The following is a 26,082-nucleotide window of genomic DNA, read 5'->3' on the forward strand; positions in this document are numbered from 1 at the left end:
TGGCTTCCTTGTGGGTAGTGTATTTCCTCAACTCTTGACTCGCTTTGGCTAATGGCATAGGGTTAGCAGTTGTGCCATTTTTTTAGCATAGGACTTAAGAACCCTTGCATGCTTCCATTAGCTACTTTGTGCCTCTGTTTCTGCCAGTCCAGGGAGAATAATAGACATGGGAAGCTGGCCTACAGATCTGAGTAAGATGCAGAGTTATTCCAGGCACTGAAGCCTGAAGCGGTCTCTCAGTTGAGCCTAACTTGGATCAGCTGAGTTTCAGCTGAGCTGTAGGTCTTCAAGAATAAATCATTATTAAGTCTTGGTGTGGTCTGTGACAGCAATTTTGTGACAACTGACACGTCAGGTACCATTAAATTACTTCTGTTAAAATGTATTTTTAAAACAGAAAACACATTCACTTGATTCAAAAATAAAAATATAAAAAGGTATGCTTTTTTTTTTGCTCCAAGCCCTGTTCCCTGTTCACAAGGTCTCATCCAACGTCCTACTACCACAAATTGCTCACATATAAATAGACATGCATATATAATGATAACATAGAGAATATATATAATTAATATATAGCTCCCACTCCACCCATTTATACTTTTTGAATTCTTTGCTTTTTTCATTTATTATGTCTTGGATATATTCACATATCTGTATATGAAAAGCTTCCTTATTCCTTTTCATAGCTGCATAGTACTCCATTATATATCGTAATGAGAGAAAATCAAGTCCTCTATTGATGGTGCTGGGTTTGTTTTCTATCTTTCGCCGTGATGTGATTATATACAGTCATGTGTTACTTAACATATGGGGACACCTTCTGAGAGATGTGTTAGGTGATTTTATCATTGTACAAACATCATAGAGTATACTTACACAAACCTAGATAGTATAGCCCTACTACATACCTAGGCTATATGGTATATATAACAAACCTGTGCAGTATTTTATTGCACTGAATATTGTACAAAATTATAATACAATGGTAGGTATTTGTATATCTAAACATAAAAAAGGTACAGTAAAAATAGAGTATAAAGGATACAAAATTGCACACATGTATAGGGCACTTACTATGAACCACAATAAGACTGAACATTGCTCTGGGTGAGTCAATAAGTGAATGGTGAGTGAATGTGAAGGCCTAGGACATTATACTACTGTAGACTTTACAAACACTGTACATTTAAGCTATACCAAATTTATAAAAAAAATTATTTCTTAATAATAAATTAACCTGAGCTTATTGTAACTTTTTTACTTTGTAAACTTTTAATTTTTTTAACTTTTTGACTTTTTAATAATACTTAGCTTAAAACACAAATATATTATACAGCTGTACAATAATATTTTCTTAATATCTGTATTCTATATGCTTTTTTGTATTCATTTTTTTTTTTTTACTTTTAAAATTTTTTTTGTTAAAAACTAAGACATGAACACACACATTAGCCTAGGCCTACACGGGGTCAGGATCATCAATATCACTCTCTTCTACTTCCACATCTTGTCCCACTGGAAGGCTATCAGGGGCAGTAACATGCATGCAGCTGTGATCTCCTATGATTAAAAATGGCTGCTTCTTCTGAAATACCTCTTGAAGGATCTGCCTAAGTTAAGTTTTTTATTATAAGTATGAGTACACTCTGAAATAGTGATGAAAAGTATAGTTAATACATAAACAAGTAACATAGTCACTTATTATCATTATAAAGTATCATGTACTATACATAATTGTGTGTACTAGACTTTTATATGACTGGCAGCACAGTAGGTTTGTTTACACCAGCATCACCACAAACACATGAGTAATGCATTGTGCTATGGCACTATGATGGCTACATCATCACTAGGTAATAGGAATTTTTCAACTTCATTATAATCTTATGGGACACTCTCTCCTATGCAGTCTGTTGTTATGCAGTGCATTACTGTATACAGATCTATGCAAGTAGGATAAACTCCAGTGGGGGTTGGGTGTGGGAGAAGAGATGTATGCAGATGGGATTTTAATAATTACTGCCAAATTGTCCTTTATACAGGAATAAAGAAATTTTAATTTGGAAGAGGTGTTCTAACAGCCTTTTCTGTTAGCCTGGAGGAAGAGTGTAATATTTCACACAGGAAGCCATCTAGTCGACTTTCCAGGAGGACATTAAATATCTTTTCAGAGCTCTAACACCTATATACTGGGAGGTTCCAAACATTTTACAGGTATCAGCTTTTTAAGTCCTCACCACACCCTGTAAAGTAGGTACTGTCACTACCCTGGCCTCAAAGATGAAGAGATTTATTAGGTGAGAAGCTAAGTAACTTCTCTCAGTTCATTCAGCTAGAAAGCAATGTAGCTCACATAGACTTATCCCCAGCTAAGACAGCTAAGTCATAACTTCTCTAAAGTTATTTTTTAAAGGTATAATTAAACTAATATTAGTATAGTATCCTAAATATTTTCCTAAAATGTCCTATGTTGATGATAGCTTTTATTTTTTTAAAATCCATAAATTCTATTATATATGTGTGTATGTGTATATTGCTATTTGACTGTACTTTCAGGGCATCAAAGAATTTCTGCTATAAAACTAAAGGCAAGATATATAACAAAACCATTATGAACTGGACTCACTTTAAAAATTCTGTGATTATAATTGCTGTTTGAATTTTTAGAAAACATGTTTTAGAAAATGTATTAAGTATCCACAATTTCCTAGTGGCTAACTCACTTTTGGTACAATTTTTTTTAATCACCTGTAATATATATTCATTTAATACTCCTATCACTCCTGTTTTAGGTATTAACGTGCTGATTTTACAGATGAGGAAATTGAAGCTCAGAGAAAGGGACTGATTTGCCAACCTCATCCAGATAGTGAGGATGAACAGGGTAATGATGGTAATGCTTACTATTTATTATATGTTGAGCACATTGCTAGGCCCACTTTACAGGGAGCATTAACATTTTATTTAATCTTCACAATAATCCTTTGAGGTAGTTACTCTTACTATTCTCATTTTACAGATGAGAAAATAGGGATTTAAAGACATTTAGAAACTTTCTGGAGGCCACGCACAGCTAGGAAGTGGTATTGTGGGGAACTTCATCCAGGCTTGTTTTGATGGTGAGGTTGATGTGTCAATTTGACTATAGACTATAGTCTCCACTGTAGTATTCAAACACTAGCCTAGGTGTTACTGTGAGGGTATTTTGTAGGTGTGATTCATGTCCATAGTTAGTTGGCTTTATGTAAGGGAGATTATCCTAGATAATCTGGGTGACCTAGCTTAAAGAGTTGAAAGGCAGAAGAGCAGAGCTGAGGCTTCCCTGAAGAAGAAATTCTGCCTATGGACTGCAGCTTCAGCTGCCTAGGAGATCAGCCAGCCCTTCATGATGGCCTATCCCAAGGACTTCATACTTGCTTTGCCAGCCTCACAATCATGTACGCCAATTCTTAGCAATGAATCTTTTAACACAGATCTCCTAATAGTGTTTTTTTCTCTGGTTGAACCATGAGTGATACTTTCGTCTAAGTCCACAGCTCAAGTACTAACCAGAATGCTATACTCATTCTTTGTATTTGGCAAATTAGGAATTTGAACCCAAGTCCAGAACTCTGTGCACATGCCACTGAATCATACATTATGTTTATCATACCCTGCCTTATCCTGTTAGTTTTTATATTTTGCACCCTGCAAGCTGATAAGCATTTTGAAAGCAGACCTCAGGTTCTCCTTATCTTCTTTCTCCTATACTGCATCATGCACACAGGACACAGCTCTCTTGTCAAAATAATGTTTGTCATACCTGCACATGGCATATGTCATCTGCATTCTTGTTTTTATACTTTCTCAAATTTATGCGATAGTATTATTTTATCTTTCCTAACTTTTCTTTCACCTTTCTATTTTAATTCTTAATATACAGGCTTTTAAGAGTTTAGAACTTTGGTCAGTGTTGCTGTCCCCTCTCTTATCAATTACTAGAAATTGCCCTTGGTAATGTAAAACCTTAATGGGAGAAAGAGGTGACATTCTCTCAGAGTGCTGGGTGGTGATTTGGTTATCTGGATTTTTTTTTTTTGAGATGGAGTCTCCCTCTGTCACCCAGGCTAGAGTGCAGTGGCACAATCTCGGCTCACTGCAAGCTCTGCCTCCTGGGTTCACACCATTCTCCTGCCTCAGCCTCCCGACTAGCTGGGACTATAGGCGCCTGCCACCACGCGCGGCTAATTTTTTGTATTTTTAGTAGAGACAGGGTTTCACCGTGTTAGCCAGGATGGTCTCGATCTCCTGAACTCATGATCCACCCGCCTTGGTCTCCCAAAGTGCTGGGATTACAGGCGTGAGCCACCAAGGCCGGCCGGTTATCTGTTTTAATCTGCACCACAGTTGTTTCACGGCTGGACCTCTGACAAATATTGACAAGTAAAATTTTCAATTCCCTAATAAGTATAGTTGGAATGGGAGGAACATGTGACTTACTATAGATAAATCCTAATTCCAAGATCAAAGTGTTATCAAAGCGCAGATCCTAGGGGTTGATTAAGGGACAAGTCCCAAAAGACAACACTTTTCTATTTTTGTCCTTCTCTATTTGTGTTTCATTTCTTAAGTAAGGTCTTTCTTTAACATTTTCTAATTTCACATCAATTAGGCTCAAAGTAAATACTCCACTAAAAGGTAAGGGGTTTTCCTCAGACCTTCTTATAACTTAACAGGCCCATTTTCATTTGTAACAAATTTCAGTTAAACTTTCAAATATTGTGGTCAATGTCTTTCATAGTCCTCAGACATATGGCTGATTTTAAAAATCATATAACAACTGGTAGTTATGTAACACTTGACATCATTATCAAGAGTCAACAAATCTTTGTCTTGGGGCACACAAAAAATGTTGCTATTGTAAAGACTGAGGAAATGAGATATAAAAATATTAGGACCCCTCTTAGCATTTATATCAGTTATAATTAAAATTAAAACTAGAATTTAAATTTTTGAGTGTGGCTAAGGATTAAGAAATTAATTTTATTTGTATAGGTGCATCAAGATATATGAAGTGAGCCACAAAATACGAAATGTATCTCATTCTTCTAAGGTTACAAAAATTTATATTAAAATTTATATACAGTATGTTTATTTTATGTGGAAAGTAAAACCACATCCATCTTGTTCTGAAAAATCCTGACACCAATATAAAAGCCCAGATGGTTATTTAAGTTTATTCCAGGTAATTTAACTACCGGTACTGATTGTGTTTCGTGGCTTACTTTGTCTTGTGGAAAAAGTAGTTATCTATGCTCTTAATCCCCTTGCTAATCCTCTTCTGTAAGAAGTTTGTAAGGGAATACTCCTCTACATTGACGTCGTGCAGAAGATATGTAAACATCCAACACATGTTTGCAAATCTGAAAAGTATAAAGTTGAACACATTCAACTTTTCCCAATATAGACTACCAAGGAAAAAATGCAGAAAAACTATTTTGAAATCTACACCAGTAGGGCCCAATACAAACTATCAGAAGAACAAACCTCATTTGTTTACTCCCAAACACAAATTACTTGGTATGGAGGCCTGTTTAGATTAAGTAAGCATAGACATTGCCAGGGATGTCAGTGATTATTACTGTTGAGCGTACAAGGTTATAGAACATTTCATTAATACTGAAGTCAAATTATTTTCTAAAAGGGGTTCCATTTATTTCATCCCTAGACAATGCAAAAAAGGGCATTTGACCTCTGGAAATTAAATAAAAATTGTTGTTCTGCATTGCTCCCATTGGTAAAACATTTATTTGCTAATCTTGTGACTGTGAGCAAAGTTGCCTTGAAACTTCATAGTTTCCCCAACATTTCAGTATTTGGGGAAGATCTGCTGATGAACACTTTTTCAAGTAGAGAATGGAACTCTCTAAAAGATGTGACCCACTCCTGTTTCCTGAAATAAGTGACCACTTGGTAAGTGTACATTGCTATAATTCCTTGTAGTAAGTACTGATGTTTTTTAAAAGAAAGAATCTCATATAATTCTTTGTTACTATTAGAAAAGCTTCCACTTCACTGTAGTTGAGAAAGTAAACAAAGTCTAAATTGGACAGTGTTAGTGTTCCATCAATTTTTCCATCTACAAGAAGTTTAAGTAAATCAGCATCATTCATACGTTTCCAGTGTAAATAAATGAGCTTGGGTGCTTGTAGAGGTTCTGGGAGTCACCATTATTCCCTGCCTAACAAGCTCATTCAAATTCAAAGTTCGATCTGGAAGATATTGCCACCATTTCTGCCACTTTCAGAAACCAAGGTAACAAATCAAGATAGAAAAAGGGGGGGGGAAGGAGAGCAGATTTTCCCAATGCACTTGTGGAAACAATACATATGTTTCCACATAATGTAAACGTGGAAATGGAAATTTGTCATTAACACTTCCCGGTGATATTAGCTTATTCAGGAGGATCACAGTTACCCACAATCCCAAGATCTCTACTATTATTGTTAATGTGTTGTGTGTACTGGGACACTGAAGAAATAACATAGTTTCTGACCTTTATCTATTCAATACATGTGATTATGATAAATATCAGCACATATGATTTCTAAAAAACTATGTAAAGCAATACTTCTGTACATATAGAGCATTTGTTTTCTTATTGGCATCCCTTTATCCTCCCTCTGTATTATAGCCATTGGACTTGCTCTGGGGGAGCAAGGCAAAGGTGAGACTGTGGATAAAGGGGTCCTAATTCCACTCAACCAATCTAGATCACTCAGATGTTCTCTCTTGGAGTTTGACTATTGAGTGACAAAATGACTGAAATGATTGTAATGAAATCATTGAAGCAGCAAAACTCTGAAAAAAAATTCATCTGCTTCTGATATCTAGACTCCCCAGAACAACCCAATTCCTGACCTCTCCCAAAGGTCCTGGGGGTACCTAACTCCCTCCCATAAATTCATTTTCTACTTTAGTCCATTTCTGCTGGCTTATAATCACTAAGTTCCTATATAATAAGCTTTTGTTTTTTATGTTTCACAAGGCTAATAAACATAAATAGACATTTTAAATGTCATTTAGTTTGAAAATATATTGAACGAGAAGATATATTTTCTTAGATCAGAACTTTAATGCTTTTGAGTAAAGGCAATTTCCAAACTCTTAAGATGAGGATAATGTTTACCGCTTATTAAGCATGTGCCTCTTGCCAAGTACCATGATAAATGCTTTTTATAAAAATATGGATATGTGGAATATGTACAATTCATTTTTTCTATATATATGTTTAAAATTTTATTTGGTGTTTCAACAACTCAGTGAGTAAGATATTATCCTCATTTACATATAAAGAAACTAAGGCTGCAAGTGGTTAGTTTGACAAAGTCACACAGCTGGAAAGTGGTAGAGCCAGAATTTGGACTCAGCTCTGTTTGACTTAACCACCATAATATATTGTCTCCCATATCAGAATTGATATGATTTCTTGGATTCCATTTTAAGCCAATATAAGCTTAGAAATTAAAGATATTTTCTTTCATAGTATGGCTCTGAGAGCAAAGCAGAACAAATGCTGATAAAAAATAAGCAGCAGATGTAAAAGTCATCTCAAAAGTTAAACCGGTTGTAAATAGATAGATGAGTCCTCTAGGAGTCCACAACCCCTGGGCCACAGACACCAGTCCCATGGCCTGTTGGAAACTGGCTGCACAGCAGGAGGTAAGCAGCAGAGCTTCATCTGTACTTACAGCCGCTCCCCATTGCTCACATTACTGCCTGAGCTCCACCTCTTGTCAGATCAGCAGCTGCATTAGATTCTCACGGAGCGCAAACCCTATTGTGAATTGCTCCTGCAATCTAGGTTGCATGCTCTTTGCGAGAATCTAATGCTTGATGATCTGTCACTGTCTCCCATTACCCCCAGATCGGACTGTCTAGTTGCAGGAAAACAAGCTCAGGGCTGCCAATTCTATATTATGAGTTGTATAATTATTTCATTATATATTACAATGTGATAATAATAGAAATAAATTTGCACAATAAATGCAATGTGCTTGAATCATCCCCAAACCATCCCCCACCTCCCACCCCCCACCCCCCAACCCATCTGTGGAAAAATTTTCTTCCATGAAACTGGTCCCTGGTACCAAAAAGGTTGGAGACTGCTGCTCTAGTCCTTTAACTTAATGACATTTGTTTCACATTCTGTTTTCAAAAGAGAGATATTTAATTCAGTTATTCTAGATGATTCTAAGATTAGTCAGAAATTTAAATTTAAAAATATGTCATTTAAATTTTAATTGAATTAGAATTTTATTTCCTATTTTGTTAGAATCTGGTAGTTTTCCTTGTTTCTTTATATGAAGTATTAGAAATACAGAATGTGCATCATCCAATATAGTAGAGGGAAGCAATATGATATTGTTTAGTTAAGGATCATTAGAAACTCTAGCATCACAGGATGAATGGAGAGAGGTTTATCTGTATAACTGTGTGCTTTCTGAAGTTCATAAATATTTAATGGTTGAAAATTAGCTGACTTAATAGATCTTATTCACACACAAAATTTTTTTTTTTAATTATAGATGCCTCCCAGTATTTAGGATTCTAAAAGCATGCCCACAAGAAACCAGCTTTGTGCCTAAGAGCTCCGCTGTTCAGTTGTTTCAAGTTAGTCTTATTTACAAGATCCTGTATTGATCAGCATTTTCTTTTTTTTTTTTGAGATGGAGTCTTGCTCTGTTGCCCAGGCTGGAGTGCCGTGGCGCGATCTCTACTCACTGCAAGCTCCGCCTCTTGGGTTTACGCCATTCTCCTGCCTCAGCCTCCCAAGTAGCTGGGACTACAGGTGCCCACCACCACGCCCAGCTAATTTTTTTTTGTATTTTTAGTAGAGGCGGGGTTTCACTGTGTTAGCCAGGATGGTCTTGATCTCCTGACTTTGTGATCCTCCCTCCTTGGCCTCCCAAAGTGTTGGGATTACAGGCGTGAGCCACTGCGCCTGGCTGATCAGCATTTTCCATTTTCACAAATCAGTTAGTTTTTGAAGTTTGTACAAATTTTCTAGAAAATGGCCTCTTCATCTCAAAAGAATTACTTATTTTAAATTAGCTTGAGTGATCGGATTACATATAATTACATCAAAAACAGTTGATCTTGCCTATCATTGGATTCCACATCCATGGATTCAACCAAGGGTGGATTGAAGATATTCAAGGGGAAAAAAGGATGGTTACATCTGTACTGAACATATACAGACATTTTTTTCTTTCCATTGTTATGAATAGTACAGTTTAATAATTATTTACATAGCATTTACATTGTGTTGGGTATTGTAAAGAATCTAGAGATGATTTAGAACATATTAGAGGATGTACATAGGTTATGTGCAAATACTGTGCCATTTTTTATAAAGGGCTTGAGCATCTCCAGGTTTTGGTATCTTTGGCGGTCCTGGAACAAATTTTCCATGGGTACCAAGGACAACTGTACATTTATACCTAAACACTGTTTAAACAAAATACATAGATGCCCAAATATATGTCATATTGTTAAGGATTATGGGTTCATATAACAAAAAAATCTAATTTCTATCCTAAACATGTGTCAAAAATTGAGGCAGAAATTTGAGATCTTGCCTGGAGTGCAAATACTGTACAACTAAGTATTTAAAACAAGTAAAAAATATTATAGTAAAAGCACCCAGCACAGTGATCTACCAGGTGTGCACAGCCAAACATTGGACAAAGCAATGTTCTGGTTTTCTCCAGGAATCCTCCCAAGTACTGAATGTAGTTCTTAGAACCATAGTTCCCCAATATGAACAGGCTGGTCTATTCATGACTCTTTCTTTTAATTCACGACATACAATCCAATGAGGAAGAAGCAAGAATGGAATAAAGCTCTGTGTCAGTCAGGGTTCTTCCGAGAAACAGAACCAATATGTATATTACACATATACAAAGAGACTTAGTTTAAAGAATTGACTTCATACAATTGTGGGGGCTGGTAAGTCCAGAATTTGTAGGGCAGGTAATCTGGCAGCCTAGAAAATGAGGCAGTAGTTGATGTTTCAGTCTTGTGGAATTCCTTCTTTTCCAGGAAACTTCTGTTTTCTGCTCTTAAGACCTTCAACTGATTGGATGAGGGCCGCCCACTTATCAAGGGTAGTTGCTTTGTTTAAAGTCAACCAATTGTATGTTAATAATATCTACAAAATACCTTCACAGCAACACCTAGATTAGTGTTTGACTAAATAACCGGGATTAACTAACAATCATGGTTACCTGTGTGGTAACCATGTTGGAGGAAACAAGTCAGGAAATTTTTCAGATGTAACCCAATCTGCCCAAGAATGGCTGGGGAAAGGAGATGGAACAGATGTCATCTCTTGTCCTTCCCTCCAGACATCCTCAACACCACTTCCCTACTGCTTGTGCAGCCACGGGAATGAGCAAAGGGGAAGTTGTGCTCCAGATATGCTAGGAATTAGATCACTGCTAGGAAACCTGGATGCAAGAGGTCAATATCTAGATGATTTTATGACGGCTCTGGATAAATAGCTCTGTGGGGTCAGGGTGAAAGTCACTAATTTTTGGTGAAAATGATGCCCCTGGTTTCACTTTGCTAATCACAACCTAAATAAAGTTTTAGTTTGAAACGTTGAGTAGGGAAGCTATTTTGACCTCTTCTTTCACTTTGGCTCAAATGTATAATAATCTTCAGTAATAAATTTATACTATCATACGAGCAGATAGGCTGAAGTTTAGTGGGAGATTTGAGGTTTCCGGATCTGTCTTGCTTTCAGAGCCTCTGAAACATTGTTTTCTTCTTACGGCTACTTCATGCTAAAAACCTGTGAAATGGGACACAGAGATAAAGAACAGTAATGGAAAGATTGGGTCCCAGAGAGGTGTAAAATTATTCACTACGTAAAAGCATTGAAGGGATAATCCAGAATATGGGTCATGGAAAAATTTAAGGACATAGCAATGTTATGAGTCAAGCTTACAGTCCTATTTTGTGTAACAGCCCAGTTAAATAAGAGGAGTAGGAATTAAAAAAAAAATAAGAAATGCAACATGATAGATGAAATTTTTTGTTTCCAACTTTACTTTCAGAGGCCTGGATAGTTAATAAAATCCTATGGAAATTACTTTCCTTGTCTTTTCTTAATAAAATCCAAACATATGCAACATACAATGCATTACTGAAAAAATTAAAAAGTAAACAGACTTTTCTTTATTTCAGAGTAAGTTCAGCCAAGAAATGAAATTGCTAACAAAAACCACAGTTATTATCATCCAATGGAGGTAAAATATTTACTAAAACTGTAATCCCCATGAACTGAAAATACTACGGAAAGATTGAGCAGTGTTTGCCCCAAGTGACTTTTTATCAGTCTCCACCTGTTTGTTCTTCCTCTAGAATAGTAGAAAAGTTTATTTTGTTGTTTTAAAGAAAGAATTTACTTATATTGTGTCAAGATGAGCACTTAGCAAGTTCAGTTACTTTTTATTTACCTATTGCTAAAAAATAATCCAGAAGGTAGAAGTGGGGAGGAAAACATATTTACATGATACTTTTGTAAAGGGAAAAAGTTAAAACTTTCTGCACTTGAAAATCACGTAAAATTTTAATAATCTTTCTCTTCCTGGTTGAGGCCAAGTAGAAAGCAATGTGTCAGTGATATTTGTAATTCCTAGAAACTGGACAAAGCTTCCATAGGATCCCTTCCTTGGCTTCTCTCAACCACAAAGAAAAGTGTTTTGTTTGTACCAAAGAACTTAACACAGAATCTTATCAGAAATATCTGCAGTTTTTTTTTTTCACAACAGATAAAACTGCTTGAAGTATGCTTTTTACAGCTAGAAGCAAGATAATAGTCTGTTACTAGGACCTCTACTTCTATTGCATTACCTGATAAAAACAAGTGAATTAGACTCTCTGTGTCTAATATATTACTTTAATAAAAACAGAGTAATGCTATTTTGTGTGAAGTAAAGACTTCAATGCAATTTTAGCCTTGTTTTCATATGAAAAGAAAAGAAGTACATATTTTTTCCTTCTCTGTTTCTAACACTACAAAATCAGGGTGTCCAACGCTCCCTTTCTCAGAACTTGATGGTACACTTTTTTTGCCAGGATAATCTCATTGATTCCAAGCAGAGGTCAGGCCTTCTGGCATGTTTAAATGTCATATTCTAGGTCATATTTTTGTTAATTTATTTCTAGCCACATTAACACGTTTTTCTGCTCCTGAGTCTCAGTAAGATTTCTGCTTGGGCCAAAAACCAGTGCTTGAACATTTGAGTTTGACTGTAATTAATCTGAAGCTTTTCCACATTTCTCCAAACTGACTGAATTTAACAAACTCCTTTTCTGCTGTCTTAGTCTGTTCAAGTTGCTGTAACAAATTACCGTAGGCTAGGGTGGTTTAAACTGCAAAAATTTATTTCTCACAGTTCTGGAGGCCGGGAAAGTCCAAGATCAACGTGCCAGGGGATCCTGTTTCTGGTTTCTATAAACCACTTCCTGGTTTATAGACGATCGTCTTCTCTTATCCTCACCTGGTGGGAAGCAGGGAGAGGATGCAAGTCCTTTCATATCTCTTCTTATAAACGCACTAATCTTGTTCATGAAAGCTTCACCTTCATGACCTAATTATCCCCCAAAGTATCCACCCCCAATACCATCACATGGGAGATGAGGCTTCAACATATAAATCTGGGGGGGACACAACAATCAGTCCATAGCAAGTTCCATGAATGAATTAATTACATCTTGTGTATCTTCTATGTGCAAAACATTAAGCTCTGGGGATAAAATGGTGAGTCAAACACTCTCAGACATGGTCATGTCAGTTGCTTTCCATGGAGGGAGGCACACATCTGTCCCATCACATAAATAAAGGTAAAATCGTTGTTGTGTTAAATAGAAAAACTAGCTTCAGGGACAAGAAGCTCAATACAGAGAGAATTTGAACTAACTGGGGCTGTCAAGGAAGGCTTTTCTTTGTGAAGTTACAACTGAGCTGAGATCTAAATAAGAGTTAAGTAGCATAGTGTCCCAGGTAGTGGGAGCAGCATGTGTAAAGTTGGACTATCCCTCCCTACTCGAGGGGATTCTGCTGTCTCCACAAGTAAAGTTTTATAACATGTGAGAGTCTGAACTTTTCTTGTTCACATTCTAACTAAATTGTAGAGGTGGGGTGTGGTGGCTCATGCCTGTATTCCCAGCACTTTGGGAGTCCAAGACAAATGGATTGCTTAAGCCCCGGAGTTTAAGACTGGCTTGGGCAATATGGTGAGACCCTGTCTCTACAAAAATAAATTAAAAAATTAGCCAGGCATGGTGGCATGCACCCGTGGTCCCAGCTGCTCAGGGCTTCAGCCTGGGAGGTCAAGGCTACAGTAAACCTTGATTGTGCTACTGTGCTCCAGCCTGGGTGACAGAGTGAGACCCTGTCTTAAATCAGTCAATCAGTCAGTCAATCAGAGTGGCTGAAAGTGTAGATTAATCAATAGGGCCTTAAACTGGGTTATGGTGGGACAGTGATTTTGATGTGCTCTGAGACAATGGACTAATAAAGAGGAGAAGGAAATATAGACAGGTGAGTTCAGTACCATACTTGGATCTGGAAAACAGAGACTCTGGGCCCTCTTCTTCAGAGAGTCCCCAAATCAAAAATATATAAAACATGCAAAAAGGAAATGATTTAAAATCCACAGTCACTCTGTCATGAAGCTTTCACCCTTGTAACTAACACTTAGGCCCCAGGGAAATTCTTTTCCACATCTTTTAACTGGCCTCCTGGAAATAAAAGGCAATTGTACTCGAACACCATGAAATATTGTAGATTATGCTACATCCCAAATGAGAAAAGCAGAATGCTTCAGGGTCCAGGGAGGATTTGAACTGCAAAGCACTTAGGTAAAAGAAAAGATAAATTAATTAACTTGTCAAATCTTTCTTCTGGTAGTATAAATGCAATAAGTATTTATGTAATAAAGTTTCATTTCCCACTAGTGCTAAACATCCGTTTTCTTGCTTCTCTTCGTATAAATCAATTCATGGTCTGGAATTATTCCAGATATGCTTAGTATTTGCAAATGTTAACGTATGGTGGCTGAAGACTATTTTGCAATATTAAACAACTCATCTTACTCTTAAATTTGTATGCATCTGCTGGGCATAGTGGCTCATGCCTATAATTCTAGCAACTCAGGAGACTGAGAAGCAGGAGGATTGCTTGAGGCCAAGAGTTTGAGACTAGCCTGGGCAACATAGTGAGACCCTGTCTCTAAAAAAACCACAAAAATGAAAAAATTAGCTGGGTGTGGTGGCACATGCCTGTAGTCCCAGCTACTTGGAAACCTGAGGTGACCTATGATCATGCTACTGTACTCCACAGCCTGGATGATGGAACAACACCTTGTCAAAAAACAAAACAAAACAAAAACAAAAATTACCTATGTCTTGATATAATATGCTTAAAGTGTGGTATCAACCCTTAATATCAGGAACTAGATGGACGTTGATTACTGGAAATGCAAATAGTTTTATTTTTACAAAAATTTGTAATAAAATTTCAAAAATAAAAATAAAGATTTCAGCATTATTAATTTTGCTTTATAATTTGATATTCGTTATAGCTTTTTTACCTATTAATTTTAATAAGTTTGACCTTTTAGATCATTGAAAATGGGGGCCATTGAAGAAATAGAGAATTGTGGTGGAAATACAGAATTTAAAAGTAGAGTTCAGAAGGAATCAAAGATTGGAAAAAAACAGGAAATATAAAATTTTTAAAAGAGAGAGTTTATTTAAATTAAAAATAACAATGTGGAAACAATGTAAATGAGCCAACTTCTGTTGAGCATGACTGTCATAGAATTTGCAAACAAGAGATCACACAAGTTCTTACTTAATGAAGATTTAGCTACTCAAAATAATGGAAATTAACAAGAACATTATTCTCATCAAACCTACAATGTAAACAGGTCAGACCAAAATATCCTTGCAACTTTATATTCTTTATTAAATGAAGATTTAATTACTAATTAAAACCATGAGAATAAAAAAGACACTCAAATTTATATCAACTTCATAACCCAGACAACAAGAGCAACTGCGACCTGCCTGTTAGAAGATGGAGAAAATAAAGGTCTTGAAATCAGAAAATTAGGGAAGAAATCCTCCAGAACATTTGACTGGATGATGATCTTGAAAATGGAGATACGATATCCTTCTGAGAGTGTGAGAATATTGCTAGGAAAACACATTCCAATTCAAATGAATGATTAGGATTTTCTATTTCATTAACAAGGCAGAACTTTTAATATTTTATTCCAAATTCTTTCAAATAGATTTTACAAACTCCTATTAGCCATTGAATGTTTTGTGACAGAAAACACTTAAATTCTCAATTAGAATATTATGAAATGCCCTTTAAACACAAAAAATTACAGATGTAATTACTAGAACTGAAAAGGGTGAAATAAATAGCAAACAATTGATAGTATTCAAGAAATAAAAGTAAATATCAAACTAGTACATGGGAATAATTTTTTTCAGGTTTATTTGGGTATAATTGACAAAATTTGTATGGAATAATATTCTTTAAAGAATAATATTTTCAGACAAGATCATAGGAGGTAAAAAAAGAATATTGTATATTCAATATTCAGCCAAGCTTAATGATGTATTTCATGGCATACATACCAGCACAGTATTTATAGAACTTAATGGAAAATGTCAAAGATTTATGGAGATAATTTTGAAATTTGGTGAAAAAATGACCCCAAAAGACAGATAAAAACTGAAACAGATGATTCTCTAGTATGGTACATTCAAAATGAAATTGCTAATGTAACAGATGAGGAAATGAGATAAGAAATTATTCCTAAAATTGTTAAAAAAGCAAAAATTACTCAGTTTAAGTAGATTGTACCAGAAATAAGTCTTGCTAAATAAGTAACATTTATTTATGTTGAGCCATTAGGAGAGAATAATAAAAAAGCTGATGTTAATGAATATTTCATTGGTTTTATTCCTATTGTAAAAAGTATAGGTTTTTATCTACGGGAAGAATTAAAAAAAAAACTTCAATTTTGGACTCTGATTTAAAAGATTGTTTAGAGTGAGACTGTGATACTGGTGATAACATGGTGGATAACAACAAAGGTGAGCATGCCAGGATTTTGGAGAAAAATCTAGAAGTATATGCCATTTATGGCACACAGTTTGAATTTATTGCTAACACAGATGGTCTCAACACTGCTGATTTGATGACATTCTTTGGAACAGTTTAAACATTACCTACAATATCTTCAAGATCTGTCCAAATGTGGAACATTTTGAGAAAGATGTAAAATTTGATCTAATAAATACTCTAGGCTATACAATGGGAATACTGATGAAATGCTGTCAAAACAATTAAACGAAATTCAAAACGTACAATAGCAGTTAGGTGAAACAACTGAAAAATTTTCAAATAGTGAATTGTGGATTTTGGCAGATAATGAAACTAAATTTTAATATATCTATCCATATATTTGCTTGCTGTTAATAATATTAGCAAAAGCTTAGAAAAAACCAGATATAACTTTGGCTATATCACTTTCAAGAGTATTTTAAAACTCATAAAATGTAAAGAAAATGATTTTATAGATAGAGTGAAACTTCATGTGCAATATATAACAAAAGTGACAATCTGAAAAAATACAAGAAAAAATAAATTCTTATGTAAAAAATATTTCGAAATGAATTTTTATAAAGTCTATTTTCTGACCAGTAGATATCAAGGTATCTTCCCAACCAAAGAAAGATTTGAATAAATTAAATAACATCTTACTCTTTTAAGTTTTTTCCAAATGTTAAAAATGTGAAAGCAGAAGAATCAAGAAGTACTGTATGAATCTACATATTGTCTTAAGAGATTGTGGAACTCACAGTTGGAGCAATCTGTATGATGAAATTAAAATACTTTATAATATTTTGGGGGTTGTTAACTTCTCATATGCAAAAATCACATGTTTGAGTATGGCATGTGAAATTAATGTTCACTTCTGAACTCAGTATTGCTTTAAGAATTTTATTCACAATTCCAACTGCCACTGCCTCAGCCCGGCTGTTTCTGTAAATATAATTAATAAAACTCTGTAATAATTTTGAACCAAGAAAGGTTGTCTGACTTGACATTTCTTGTTAATAGAGCTCAAATTATGTGAGAATCTTGATTATAACAAATAATTAGTAATTTTGGTGAACTAAAAGCACGACAAATATATTTAATAGAATAAATAATAGTATTTCATAAATTATTGATGTCTTCATTACTCATCCAAATATCACTATCCATCAACACACTATTTAGACAGGTGCAATAGTAATTACATTCAGTAACTCTTTGTTACTTTACTGATTTTCAGAAATGTAAAACCAATAGCCTTACATATATTTAAACATTTTTTGTTGCTATGAAGTTTCGTTGTCAAGATAGGATGATAGAACATATTTTAGATAACATTTTATTAACCTGATTTATAATTTTTAAATGTGGATCTCCATTTGTGCTCTAGCACCAATCCTACAAATGTTAGGGGTAGACCTAGGGAAATACTTCTCTTCTGCACATGAGATTTATGAAATAGCCAACAATGAACTTGCCTGTTGGGCAGTAGCCTGGAGGCCAATGCTTGGTCAACCTCATTTAGGTTAATGACTGGTAGGGATAGGCTCATGAAAAGCTGGGAGTTAGGCCGTAAGTATGGACAACAAGCAAGCAATATTATTTGCAGCCCCTTTAAAATATTTAGTACAGGCTGGAAAGAGCATAAGAATACCAGATGCCTGGGGATGAGGGTAAGGGGGAAGAGGTTACTCTTCATCACCTCTTCTCCACGCCTATTCTGGGATTTGCCATAGTAAAGAGCTAGATGCTATTACCTGGCCTTAGCCCTGATACTTTCAAAAACCATTTTTTGGGCTATGTGCAGCACTCATGCCTATAATCCTAGCATTTTGGGAGGCCCAAAAGGAGGATTACTCGAGGCCAGGAGTTTGAAACCAGTCTGTTCAACATAAAGAGACCTTGTCTCTATAAACAAGCAAACAAATAAAACATTTGTGCTCTTATCTCACCTGTCCAAGTTTACTCAATTAGAACTTGTAAGAATATTAACGTATTGTACTATATTGCTTTGATGGATTGGAGCTAAAAATAATTGTAAAATGCTTGGCAAAAATTAAGCCCAAATGAGTGTACCATGATAATATTTGGTATCCCTGTAACACAATGAAAACTTACATATCATGTGGTGATACTATTTGCCATATTTCCACTTAGTTGTTAATTACTTCTTTGGAAATGTTTTATATGGATAAATATTTATCAGATTTAATAAACTTTCTTCAGCCCAATTATAGACTTTTTCTTTTCTCAGAATATGACCAAAAAAAAAGGAAAAATGTCTATCTACCTTGGATAGAGGAAGATTAAATTCTATTTATCTTTTCTTTTTCTAGTCTTCTGGTGGTAATTAACAGATGGTCCTTGTTTTCTATTTGATAGACCAATGAGAAAACATGTGCTTTATCTCTAGTGTGCAGAAGTAGTCTGTCATCTAATGTTTTATGTCATGACAACATTGAACTTAATTTACAAAACCACTTTTGCCCACTTGGTAGATTATTTTATTTCTCAGTCACACTGGTTCAAACATCAAATCCATAAAGATACTTTTCTTCACTTTGTAGTTGAAGTTACCTTGAACTGCTATTTTGGCTTTATTTTCAGCACCAGTCCTTAATAAAACAAATGAAAAAGTTAATAATATTTGGAAAGTGTAGCAAAAATCTTGCTTTTTCCTGCCTCTTGTGACTTTGGTCTATATCAATGTAAATAACAATAGAGGCAAATGTCTACTGTTTTTGTTTTGTTTTTCTTCATCTGTATGATAGAAACCTGTACTAGTTATATATTGATGTGTAACAGATTACTACAACAATTAGTGGCTTAAAACAACAAACATGCATTATTTCATAGTTTCTGTGGATCAGGAATTTGGGAGTAGATCAGCTGGGGGACTCTGACTCAGGATGTCTCATAAGGTTGGAATCAAGACATCAGCTAGGACTGCAATCATCTCAAGGTTTGACTGGGGCTGAGGGACCTGCTTCCAATATAGCTTATTGCCGTGACTTGTTATTTTACCATATGGGCCTTTCTGTAGAGTTGCTCAAGTGTCCCCACTACATGGTAACTGGTTTCCCCCAGAGTGAGTGCCCTAACCTTTGAAGTCACATTCCATCACTCCTTCTGTATTTTACTGGTGATACAGACCAATCCTGATACAAAGTGAGAGGACAAATACCAGAGCATGAATAACAAGAGGCAGGATCACTGACAGCCAGCCTGGAGACTAGCTACCACAAATGGGATTGTATTTGGAACACTCAGTAACTAGGGTTGAAGCCAAAATGCACCTAGGAAAAGTTGTGTCATTTGAGTTCTTGAATGCTTCTTAGCTTTTGAGATATATATGGGCTACCATTTGAGGCAATGGTAAAAAAAAGTTGGACTTGGAAACCAAAAAGATCAGTTCAGTTCTAGACCCTTACTACCTGTGGAGGAGATTTGATTTAAATCTGACTATCTCAGTTTGTTTTTCTTTAGAATAGAGGAATTAATACACACCCATCTATGCTTAATAGATTGTGGTACAGGAGAAAAAGTCTTAGTTCTAAGATAATGCCAGGCATACAGGAGCTAAACAAATGATAGCTTCCTTTTCCCTTTCCTTCAAGATATCCAAGCAGAATTTTCCAAACATTGTGCCACAAAATACCATTTTTGCCATTCCTCCAAAACCCCTAGGTCTGTTGCCTCTGGCTGAGAGTGCCTCCCTCAAATGTGCCAGACAAATATTCATATCCTATATATTTATCGTTGTGAAAAACTTTATCACTTCTTTAATAGAGGATTTCTTTAAAATAGCCACTAGAAATTAATGTAGGACTAGAGGTCCTAGCCAGAGCAATTAGGCAAGAGAAAGAAATAAAAGGCCTCTAAATTGGAAAGAAAGAAGTTAAATTGTCCCTGTCTGCAGATGCCATGACCTCATGTATAGAAAACCCTAAAGACCCCACCAAAAAACTGTTAGCACTAATTAGCAAATTCAGTAAAGTTGCAGGATACAAATCAACATACAAAAATAGTAGCATTTATATACTCTAACAGCAAACTATCCGAAAAAGAAATGAAGAAAACTATCCCATTTATAATACAAGTATCTACAAAAAATACTCAGGAATAAATTTAACTAAGGAGATGAAAGATCTCTACACTAAAAGTTATAAAATATTGATGAAGGAAATTGAAGAGGACACAAATAACTGTAAGGATATCCCATGTTCATAGACTTGGGGAATTAAGTTGTTAAAATGTCCATACTACCCAAAGAGATCAATGTAATCCCTATAAAAATACCAATGACATTCTTCACAGAAATAAAAAAAATAAATTTATGAAACCACAAAAACTCTGAATAGCCAAAGCAATCTTGAACAAAAAGAATAGAGGTAGAGGTATCATACTACCAGACTTCAAAATATACTACAAAGGTATGGTAACCAAAACAGCATGCTACTGACATAAAAACAAACACATTGACCAGTGGAATGGAATAGAAGGCCCTCAAGTAAATCCACACATATACAGACGATGATTTCCAACAAAGATACCAAGAACAAACAATGGGGAAAGGGCAATCTCTTCAAGAAATGGTGCTGGGAAAACTAGATATTCACATGCAGAAGAATCAAATTAGATCTGCATCTCATACCATATAAAAAAATCAAATCAGAGTGGATTAAAGACTTAAACATAAGACCTCAAACTATGAAACTACTAGAAGAAAATAGAGTTGAAAAAGCTCCGTGACATTGGTCTGTGCAATGATTTTTTTAGGCATGACCCCAAAAGCATCAGCAACAAAAGTGAAAATAGACAAATGGGATTACATGAAATTAAAAAGTTTCTATGTGGCAAAGGAAACAAACAACAGATTGAAGAGACAACCTACATAATGGGAGAAAATATTAGCAAACTATGTATCTGATAAGGGGTTTCTATCCAAAATATAGAAATAATTCAAACAACCCAATAACAAGAAAACAACCCAATTAAAAAATGTGCAGAAGCTGGATACAGTGGCATGTGCCTGTAGTCCCAGCTACTGGGAATGCTGAGGCAGGAGGATTGCTTGAGCCCAGGAATTTGAGGCCAGCCCGAACAACACAGTGAGACCCTGTTTCTAAATAAATAATAAATTTTAAAAAATAAGTGGACAAAGTACCCAAATAGACATTTCTGAAAACAAGACATACAAATGACCAACAGGTATATGAAAAAATGCTCACTATCATTTATCATCAGAGAAATACAAATTAAAATCACAGTGAAATATCACCTCACATCTGTTAGAGTGGCTACTATAAAAAGGAGAAAAGATAACTAGTGTTGATGAGGATGTGGAGAAAAAGGAACTCTCACACACTGTCGGTGGGAAGATAAATGAGTACAGCCATTATGCAAAACAGTATGGAGGTTTCTCAAACATAGAACTACCATAAGATCCAGCAATCCTACTACTGGGTATATATCCTATATATACACACACACACACACACACACACACACACACACACACACATATATATGTGTGTATGCATCCATTATATATTCCATTATATATATATATAATGGAATGCCTAAATTAATCTAATTCACATATGCATTAGCTAACATAGTTTTTTTTCTTTTTTGGTGAGAACCCTACATCCACTCTCTTAGCATTTTTCAAGAATATAATATATTGTTAACAATAGTCACCATGCTGTACAATAGATCTCTTCAACATATTCCTCCTATCTAAATGAAATTTTGTATCCATTAACCAGCATCTCCCCAACACCCACTCCAACCACCCTGACCCCTGATAACCACATTCTGCTCTCTACTTTTATAAGATTAACATTTTTAGTTTCCGCATATAGCTGAGATCATGTGGTATTTGTCTTTCTATGCCTGGCTTAATACATACATTTAATGTCTCTAGGTTCATCCATGATGTCACAAATGATAGAGCTTCCTTCTTTTGTATGGCTGAGTAGTATTCCATTGTGTATATATGCTACATTTTTCTTCATCCATTCATTCAATGATGGACATTTAAGTTGTATTTAAGTATATATATATACTTTTTTTAAGTATATATATACTTCAAGATACATATAATATTTTATATATTATATATACTTATTTTATATATATACTTCAAAATATATATTTTAAATATATATTTTATATATATACTTCAAAAATATATATTTTGAAGTATATATATAAAATAAGTATATATAAAAATATATTTAAGTATATATATATATACTTCAAAACAGTATGTTGTACACAGTAAATACATACAGTTTTTTCCATTAATTAAAATTTTTTTAAATAATTGAGATAGTAAAAATATAGCGACAAGGAAACACATCATAATCAGGTACTCAGTCTAATTATGATTACCTCTTCCTAAGAGAACTGTTTCAACACAATTATGAGAAAGTACCTAGCAACATCTTAGAACAGTCTTCCCAAAACTGTCTGATTCCCAAAGCAAAGGTTCTGACTTAAATTATAATCTCCAAGGGATGGAGCTGGGAATCTGTATTTTTAACAAGGGATGCTAAAATTCTTGTGATTAGGGAAGTCTAGAAAATACTACATCTGGTGAATTTATCCTGGAAGGTGTAATATGGGGAGCCTAAAGAGTGGAATGGGGGGACCTGGGGTGGGATGAAGGTGGGAGGAATTAGGTACCTAGAAAAAATAAAAGGGAATGTTGAGATTTTCTCACTTAGAAATTCTGGCATTGTCACTGATTTAGCATTTCCAGGTCCGTGTGTGTTTGTGTGTTTGTGTGTGTGTGTGTGTGTGTGTGTGTGTGTGTGTAAAGCAGGGGGTGGAGCCGCTACCAGTCTGTGGATACTATATTTGCAATTCATTCAGTGTAACTAGTATGTAGGATGTGCCCACTGTGTTTAGGACCTCTTAATATGGAAGTGGCTTCCCCATACCTGCTCAGCTACTTTGGTATGATGAACTAGGCAAAACAGCTCTCTTTGCCTACTCTGCATTTGATAATATTACTCTATCTGGAATTCAAATGCCTACCATGTCTGGGCATGAAAGGCAGAGTGAAACTGATTGGTTTAGGAAGACAGAGAAGATCTCCAAGTTTATTTTCAGTGAAAAAAAAAAGAGAGAAAAAGCAGGATGTATAATATTTTACCTTTGTAAAAAGGGGAGAAATAAGACTATCAATGCATTTTTTTTTTTTGGAGTTTGCCTAAAGAGACAATAGAAGAATACACAAGAAACTAATATAAGAGATGACCTTGAGAGAAGTTGGGGGGAAATGGGGAGATAAGACACAGACGTGGGAGTGAGACTATTTACTGTACAGTATACACTTTTTTAAAAAAGATTTTGAACTAAATGAATTTATTCCCTTTTTAAGAAAATAAAAACAAAATATAACAATATGTAGGCCACACCAGATAAGACTATGGACTGAATTTGGCCCATAAACTGCCATTTGAGACCTCTGTATTATACATATCCCTGTCCTTAAACCAGTGAAGTCTGAATCATTGTTAATTAATTCAGTAAACATTTACTGAGTACCTCCTGAGGTCCAATCTACATGTTTAGGTGCCAGGGCATTATCACTGTCCTCAAGGAGTCTCTGTCTCTAGACTCTCTAGTGGCCTTGCTTGCTGAATATTTAAAAATATATTATTTTTATTGCCTAGGAAACTTTAATTGATAACTGTTTTCAAGCTGAATCTCTAGTGAATAGGTAAGACTTGGTTGCAGATTAGCAATACATGTTTGTATATACACAATTAATATTTAAGACCATACAAATATTTTGATCTTAACTATTTTGAAATAAGCCCTTCTTAGTCTTGTTTGCCCTGTTAATTTGTTAGACAAATACTTATGTTCATTATCCCAAGATAAACTTAAACCCAAGCCAAGCCAAATAATTGCAAATTCTAGACAAAATGAATATGTATTAATGAAACTTAAATGTATCTGTAAATAAAATGTCTGAGAGCAAACTGTTCTCAATGATAGGAAGGAAATATGAATAAAGAGAGGAGAGTCAGGAATAAAATGGAAATCTGATCTACCTTCCCTTGTAGAAAAAATAGATGTGACCTAGCCTCTTTGAATCTGGTAATCTAATCTTGACACTAATAATCTTATCTCTTCTGGAGGCATATTTTGGCTTCTTTCTCCACAATCCCCACCACATTAACTCCCGGAAATGTACAGTGCATGTAGAAAAGCAATGACTTCTTCCCTGTGGTAGAATGGAGACCTGTGTTCCCCAATCCCATGTAAAGGTGCCAATAGAAGTTTAGATTGGCTCAGATCTAGAAATACATTTCCTACCATGACGCTGGGAAACATTTCAGGTTTCTGTGTTCTTAAAGACTCTGCTGCCTGAAAATTCTATTCAAAAGTCTACTTTGCTATGACTAATTGTTAGGCAAGCAGCAGAGTTACTCCAGACAAATATTACTGGTTTTGAGCTGACATTAATATCTTTAGAAAGCCTAACTATCTGTGTGGGGCAATGTTTTTAATCAGAATGTCACCTGAAGGCCTCCAGAAGTTAAATAACTTTTTATTTGAGAAGAAAAAGATTCATTAACATTTTGCCATGTATATGTGGATAAATGATTGTTTCTGGGCAATGAAACAAGAATGCCAACACTATATATATTTAATAAAACTTGTGCTAGGTTGACAGTTAATATTATATCTAGTAGATTTTTGCATCTGTTTCAGTTGTCTTCTGTGACATCACAAAAAACCCCAACATTTAGTGGCTTAAAACAATTCACTGCTATTGCTCATGGCTCTGTAGGTTGACCAGGCTCAACTCAGCTTGGAGTTCTTGTTTGGGTCCTCTCATATGGTGGTGGTCTGATGGTGGCTGGGGCTAGAGTAATCTAAAGGCTTGCCTGGGGTGGATATCTAAGATGGCTTCCTGATGCACATCTTTGGCTCATCTTCTGGAATGACTGGAAGAGCTAGAGGTTGGTATCTTTCTCTGTCCACATGGCCTTTTCACATGACTATCTTCAGATTCATCACAATGTTACAGTGTAACTGTGGAGTAGTTAGAGTTTTTATGAGAGCTGTTTCCTTCAGAATGAGAATTCAAGAGACCCTGGCAGAAGCTGCAAGACTTTCTATGACCTAGCTTAGAAGGTCATGCATCCTCAGTTTTGTTGCATTCTATTTGTCAAAAAGCTAGTCATACACAGGAGCCAACTGAAAGAGCTCCCAATGGCCAAAGCTGGAAAAATTTCAGCAACAAAAAAATAAAGTAGTGTTAGATTATAGCCCAAAGTATGGGCTAGGAATCTTTGCCCAAATGATCAAATAAATGGAAGAGAATAGACAAACATCCCTTGAAGAATTTAAATGATTTATGTAGATATTGCATCCCCAAGGAGGGGAAGCATAAATACCCATTCCTTTTTTTTTAATTATTATACTTTAAGTTCTGGGTTACATGTGAAGAACGTGCAGTTTTGTTACATAGGTATACACGTGCCATGGTAGTTTGCTGCACCCATCAACTTGTCACTGACATTAGGTATTTCTCCTAATGTTATCCCTCCTGTAGCCCCTCCACCCCCCGCAGGCCCTGGTGTGTGATGTTCCCCTCCCTGTGTCCATGTGTTCGCATTGTTCAACTCCCACTTATGAGTGAGAACATGCGGTGTTTGGTTTTCTGATCTTGTAATAGTTTGCTGAGAGTGATGGTTTCCAGATTCATCCATGTCCCTGCAAAGGACATGAACTCATCCTTTTTTATGGCTGCATAGTATGCCATGGTGTATATGTGCCACATTTTCTTAATCCAGTCTATCATTGATGGACATCTGGGTTGGTTCCAAGCCTTTGCTATTGTGAATAGTGCCACAGTAAACATAAGTGTGCACGTGTCT

General features: G+C 35.4%; 1 protein-coding gene and 1 long non-coding RNA gene across 2 annotated transcripts in view; both read left to right on the forward strand.

The window, feature by feature from the left end:
- The window catches only part of CAST (calpastatin), a 799,019-nt gene that overhangs the window by 52,085 nt on the left and 720,852 nt on the right, over window positions 1-26,082 (forward strand). The window lies entirely within an intron of this gene.
- On the forward strand, window positions 1,431-16,450 carry LOC129059700 (uncharacterized). The gene is made up of 5 exons (XR_008525727.2): window positions 1,431-2,214; window positions 2,793-2,884; window positions 5,853-5,952; window positions 11,233-11,294; window positions 16,055-16,450. It is a non-coding gene; the product is annotated as an uncharacterized LOC129059700 (long non-coding RNA).

Source organism: Pongo abelii, chromosome 4 (assembly GCF_028885655.2).
Source record: "Pongo abelii isolate AG06213 chromosome 4, NHGRI_mPonAbe1-v2.0_pri, whole genome shotgun sequence".
NCBI lineage: Eukaryota > Metazoa > Chordata > Mammalia > Primates > Hominidae > Pongo > Pongo abelii.